Source organism: Opisthorchis viverrini, assembly GCF_000715545.1.
Source record: "Opisthorchis viverrini unplaced genomic scaffold opera_v5_133, whole genome shotgun sequence".
NCBI lineage: Eukaryota > Metazoa > Platyhelminthes > Trematoda > Opisthorchiida > Opisthorchiidae > Opisthorchis > Opisthorchis viverrini.
This window is the reverse complement of record NW_008751791.1, coordinates 509,284-516,522: the sequence shown is the minus strand read 5'-3', so window position 1 is coordinate 516,522 and position 7,239 is coordinate 509,284.

The following is a 7,239-nucleotide window of genomic DNA, read 5'->3' as shown; positions in this document are numbered from 1 at the left end:
ACTTTCTAAATAACACATGTGTATTCTATGGATACTAATGAGTGACTGGATTGTCTTTTGACAGGGTCCTCGTGATTCTCTACCCGTAATGGCTTCTTCCAATCTATTCAATATAATATTTATTGCAGTTCGAAGAGTTGATTCGGTACACATCATTTTTTGCCCCTTTGAACCTCTTGCCCTTCTCTCTTGAAATCACTCCTCTCAGTGTATCGGCTTGCATTTGATCTACCAAGTTTCCTTTCTATTGCAGTAGGGTTGCTGTAAATTTGGACGTGTTCTTGATGCACGGAAGAACAATAAATTTCGCTGATTGATCTTGATGATCACGTTGCTATCAAATGGTCCTTCACTTTGAGCTTCTGTGATGATTTTTCCGGGGGCAACTGTTGTTCATAACTGAGAAAAAAAAGTACTTTTCATTCCCAATGAGTCTTGGTATACTACAGTTCATCTCCCTCAAATGGTCCTTCATTTTGAGCTTCTGTGATGAGTTTTCCAGGAGCAGCTGTTGTTCATAACTGAGAGGAAAACGTAATTTTCATTCCCAATGGGACTTGGTATACTACAGTTTATCTCCGCGCTCTCAAGTGGACTCAAATTGCAACTTTCCTCGTGGTTCACAGGATGGTTGCTGTAACCAGCTAGTATTTAGTCGGCTTTGGACTTCAGCTATACAAATGTTTGAAGAGTTTCGTTGGGATTTTTGCTCACCAATGCATTCAAAAATCGTATTCGATTATTCTTGTCAATTTCGACTGTAATTTTGACATCTTTACATACCGCGTCGTCGATGAGTCCAGAAAAAGGGAGGTCCCATTAGAGTTCATTCCATTCGACTTCTTGCACGTTTTCCCCTCAAATCTGAAAAACATATACATATACCGGTCAAAAGCCTGGAAATGCTTCCCTGTTTCATTGTTCTTGCTCCGTTTAGACTTTTCTCAAGTAGTTCAATCATTCTTTCCCCGGCAAGATTGTGGTCAATCGTTCCCCGTCTTGATACTGTGGGTCAGTTTAGTTTGTCCTGAACCATGCCTTAATCTACCTCATAATTCTTTCGCCAGGTTGCATTATCAGAACTATGTTAGTGAAAATGCAGGCGAGATTTTGTGATATCTCTATTATCGGCATTCATTATTCGTTGTTTTTGACTGGTTATCTGGTGTGTAGTTTATTGTCAGTGGTGTGGGTTTGACCAACCAGTTTTGAGGTGGAGGTTTCGGAAACTGAGCCCAGTATGATGCAAAAGTGCATTACGGTAATAATGACTAAAAAACAACAACACTTCACTGGTTGTGTAACGAAAAGCGATAAGCGTTATAAAACGCCTGCCCCCAGATATTCCCCAGGGAATTTCAGCTTATATATGGCTAGTAAACTCCTTAACAATATTAATTTTACTGTATAAGTATCTTTCAACGTTCAATGCCGACTACAAAATCATATCATCGAGGCGTTCTACAGGTAGACGCACAATGAATTTTTGCACTAAAATGTCAAAAATTTGTCAGAAGCTTTCCTGAGCAGCAGTCCACAGTCGAGTCTTTAGTGCCACATGAATATGCTGATGTAGAGACTCAGATACCATGTTTTGCAAAAAGATAACCAAACAGATAACTGCTTTCCCAAATTCAGATATTCTGTCTCCTATTTCGGCTTTTCTTGGCTAAACACATGCACTAATATCTGCAACGCTTCGGTACAGCATCATGCGTTGGTTTGACCCAAAACGTCTGACGTCAACCATAAGTTTGATTCACAGCAATCTGTCCCTTCAAGTTTTTCCTAGCTTCGTGCCATCTTGTCAAACCTTCCATTGTTTAACAGCTAAAGCAGAAAGAAAATCGAAAAAAAAACAAGAATACTCTATGGTCGCAGTAGGTTCCGTGTGAGATTTAGGACTAAATCATAACAAGCACAACAATTATAGTAAAACGCCTATGCAAGCTGGAAATAACTGGAAACAACTTCGACTCACTTTGTCGGAAGCAACACCTTATTTGTGAGAGCGTTAAGAGACGACGAATAACCCGGAGCTTAGAAACGTGGAGTTGTGACGCAAAAACGATGTACTTTCCAGCTTCCCAACATCACTTCTGCCCAGTAAAATCCACGTGGAGCAATAAACGACAGAGATGCCAAAAACCACCGCGTTCCCAAAATGTCGCATCGCCTGAACCGATGAATCGTCAAATTTTTCGAAGTGCCGCTTAGATCAGCTTTACAAATATTATGTTCATTTTACAAACGCAAATCCAGTGAGCACGCAAGGAACAAACCAACGATAAATGTATAATGAGGTAGCCAAGTTGTGTAAGATACATCTGTGGTGCGAAATAGAAAACAGAAGGGCACGTAATATTGACGCACGAAATACGGACGCATGGGGAATGATGTCTTGGAAGTTAGGAAGCTAATGCTAATAGCAGTCCAAATGAATTTGAACGAAGCGACTTGATAAATTTTAAGATATTTTGTCGTACTTTTACCAAAAAATATTTTTATTTCTGGTCCCTTTTATCTGTCCGTCACATTATGAGAATACATAATCATCACAAAATACGATAAGATCTCTTGAGTTTATAGTAAATTCCGATCAGATTAATCACTAAGACAAACACAGCAATCTGGTCGCTGTTTGTGGGTGTGTTTAAATGGAATCGCTGGTTTATGTGTGGAGCTAGATAAATGACCTCAACCGCCACGTAAGTTGAGGTGATATCGAGAGCACGTTGTAATGCAGCTAGTCGGGAGAGTGAGGTGCAATGATCATGCATGCATAGTTATTATTGAATATAGGCATTGACATACATCAGGAAACTCGCAACTATAGTAAATCGACACAATTACACAACAACTATCTGCCCAGGCACCGTCCAATGAAATACAAAAAGAACTACATTCAAAATTTTATCTATGAAATGAAAGGCACTCAACACAGCTGCAGGTTCGAGAGATGAGGAAGATGAAATGTAGATGTGACACTTAAAATCAAAAGACACACGAAAATCTCCCTACTCGATGAAACTTCAAGGGGAATTCGCTACTACAGTAGTGCTACTAGCAGAGAACAGCAACTAAGTGATGGAAGCTTTCGTACGTATCCAGGTTCGCTACTTCAGAAGAGAAATTACCGGCGCTTTTAAGCCAACTGCAAAGTTATATGAAACTGTAACGAGATAGAAACAGAAGAATCAAATAATACAGTGTACTATGTCAGCTGCACCAGCCGTATGAAGCTCTGCGTTGAACATTTTGGAAAAACACCTTGCGCATGGGTGAAACAATGTAGTGCGGCAGTCAGAAAATAAGATTCTGTTCCCCTGACTTTATTCCGTGGGGACGAACAGCACCTACAATTCCAGTTAGAAGGTATAAATCTTAGCACACACAGACAGAAACATCAAATTCGCAGGATAAGTGTACTCTACGGTGAATTCAGAATCAATACGTCAATACGTTAAATTGGACCCAACCTACCCTTTGTTGTGGGTAGAGGATCAATGCTCAGGTTCCCAAAACGGAAGTTTGGGTCTCGCGTGGGCTTGGCGATCCCGGATATCAAAATAAGGAACTGGTGCGCAAGTCCGGCAGCGACCAGCAAAGCGCAGGCCAAACGATGGCGATTGGGTTTGAGCTCTCTAGCGTCTGTTGCGGTCGTCTCTTCCGACACCTCTCCCTTGACTCTTGGTGGCTGTGCAATCATGTTGAAATCATGGCAGAAGACGTCAGAGCAGGCCTAACAGACGGACGAAGGACGCGCATGGGTAAGTAGGTCACAGACACGTACCAGGATGCCAGAGTCGGACTAGTTTTGCGGAAGGGTGAATGGTACGAAGGAGCGACAACTGTGGCGGTCAGGAAGTACACGGAAAGAGTAGGCAAATAAGTGGGGCAATCATCTTGCTGTCAGCTAAGGTTCAATGGTCCGCGACTTAGTAAAATAGAATTAGGTAATCTACCGACTAAACGGGAGAATATATTCCCTCTGGGGCAAACACCGCAACATGTATTATCGACTGATCACGGTCAGAGAGGGCTCGAATCTAGACAAACTGAAGATAGTCTAGGGAGAGGAAATCAATGATCACAAGGACTTTGGTCATGCAAGCAGCTCTCCGGGCCTAATTAACCAGTCATTTTTAGCAGCACCCATACAAACGGGCACAAAGGTATTCAGTGCGCTCTAAATAAAGCATTGCAGCAATTCACTACTCAACATCCCACTGAGAATACTACTCCATTCGTGATCATGCGTTTACAACCAATTTGGCAAGCCCAGCAAAGAAAAAATCCCAAGATCTACTGTTCTTTGATTTTTTTAACGATATTAACCAATCCAACGATGGAAACTGCTTCCTGAATGCAATTTTCGAAACTTAGGGTGCCGCACGGCCAGGAAATTGTACGGGAGGAAGAACCTGAGAACTTCGGTGATTGATATAGTAAACCCAAATCAGAGCTGTAGTATCACGCAGTGGTGGGGAATCTAAGGATCGTACTGAGGAGGTACGGAATGCTGCAGTGTGAGCAAGGAGAGTTTGAGTTTTACCGAAGTACTGAGGTTAGAAAAGCTCTCGGAACAGGTTAGTGGACTATGAATATCCAAGTGGATCCCCAGAAAAAAAAACAATAATACAGCTGTTTTCACTATGAATACCAAGTGGATCCCCAAGAAAAAAAACAATAATACAGCTGTTTTCTTCCTGGACACAGATATAGCAAGTTGATGTTGCCGTATGCACTCGTATAATTTTGGTAACAGCAGCCGGATTACCTGGTTTAAACGATCGGATGAGGAATTATTTGGGTGTATTTATCAAGCAGAAAGAAGCAACGATGAAAGTGAGCTCCAACGATTTTATTCAACAGGTCTGTTCTGTGACGAAAGTTTAGTGGGCAGTTCTTAGAATGGTCGATATATTTTTGGGCATAATTTAAAAAAGCCGGCGACAGTAGTAAAGGCACACTCAGTTTTCCCGCTTTAAATTGCATAAGCTTCAGAAGCATTCGTAATATTGACGGTACGCTTAAACACTTAGCCGAAAACACAAATTCGATTGGCTTGTTAGCAATAAAAATGAATAAATGTCTGATTTCGTTCACGTCACTGTCAACTGTAAAAGCAAGATTCCAAATTGGAAGACGTTCGGAAGGAAACCTTTTTAAAGTACCTTCTGGCGCCGAGGCAGTTTATATGCGAAACTGGTGAACTTACAGCAGGCAACCCGAAATGTCAGTTTAGAATACGTCACGATTGTAATAACCACATGTTGCTGTCAGTTTTGACCCGATTTTAAGAAAAGTTTAACGCTAATTTCAATTGGCATGCCATGGTAAAGAAGTACAATGCGGATTAGAAAAGATATCCATCTGTGATAAAGCACAAAATGCTATTCGCAAATTGCAATATTGCTTCTCCAATTTCTGCAGATGATTCAGAATCAAACGAACCTATCCGCACGACCACCTGCCAGTTGTTTTTGTCACTCCCACTTATTGCCGAATAGTCTGAACTTTAACAGGAAACTAGCAATCTGTCTAGATATTCGACAGAGAATATGTCCAACCGAGATAAGCCGGAAACTTCATTGATCCGTCTCATAGTGCTTGGGGCATCATATTACGGCCTGATGCAGTCTGTGGAACATCTCAGCTGTCTGTTACCACGGTTGTCTTCATTTTGAATTCATGACGTCAGTGGTTTACGCATCAGTTCAGATTGGAAAAATTTTCTCCTCACATCTATATCCAAAATTAATAACCGAACCGAACTATAACTCTGTCTATTCCAAACATTGGCTGTCAATTTTCTTTTCATGCAGAAACGCAACGTCAAAATGTAATATTTTGTTTTCAACCACACTATGATAGACTTTATTTTGCCCATTCTGTCTTTGGGGATCTAACCAGAACGGTCACCCTATCCCTCGTAGTAGGCGATGAGTGTTGCCTTTCAATGATTATGTCCCCAAGACACTATTTAAAGTGATATGTTTACAGATACATGTGTATTATTTGTTTGAGCTAAAACTGATGATGTCTCCTTAAGGGAAGAGGTAGCGTTTGGAAGCTAATTGCCAAACTCGGCGAACAGATCAACAGTCACCTAATCAACCACCAGATTAGACTTCTAGTATAATTATTGTTGCTTAACGTATTGTTTTCTACGATGAAATCAATCTGGCATTCTTACTTTATTGTTTTGCCACTTAGAGACTCTCTTTCTGCCATTGCGAACGACCTAACACCAGATTAGACTTCTAGTATAATTATTGTTGCTTAACGTATTGTTTTCTACGATGAAATCAATCTGGCATTCTTACTTTATTGTTTTGCCACTTAGAGACTCTCTTTCTGCCATTGCGAACGATGATCAAAAGTCTGTTGCACCAAAATCTCAAAATAACTCGTGCAGGGCATTATCTACCCAGGTCTTATCCATTGAATACTTCTAATTTGTCAGTCTGGTTCCTCGTATATATCCAAGCCGTTGCCACATTCTTTCACAATAAAAGACATCTCAGACGCTAAATAGACTGGAAATTGTACAGTGATTTTGATGGATGTGTTGATGACAGAGTTGCGCACGCTTGAACGGCTTTGGCTGAATATACGGGCGTGTGCAGGCACAAAGAGTCCAACATCTGCACTTGCTCTAGTTTTGTTTGGACGCCACTAAATTCTGTTAACGATTCTATACGCCAGCATTAATCTAATTCGCTTTCTGCACAAAACCGAAACCATAATTTAGGAAGACAGCACCCGAAATTTGAAAAGCAACACTGACGTGTATCTGTCTCCCTTTCCTCACGACTGTTATTTTGCTATTAACTTTTTGAATTGCTCGGTCTTTTTAAACAACTAGCCTGTCAAAATAGATTGCTACGGTTTACAGAATCCTTTGGGACGAAACCCACTCTTGATGAGAATTAACTGCCCAAGGGCCCAAGAGAAGATTTAAGCAATCGGTAATAACTGACTGTCAGAACTAAGCACAAAGGATCACTGTGTATATACCTGTTTCCCGTCAACCGCAACTGGCGCGTTCGCTATATTTATTACCCAGATGCTCATCCGACCGCATGGTATTTTGGAGTAAAGTTAGATTTATCGTGCTCAGTCACTGTTCGAGAAAAATTAACTGCAGGTCGGCAGGCCGCAGCTTATAGATATGGACAGTGGTGATGCATCACAACCGATTTGCCGGAAAGTCACTAGACAACGGACGATGTT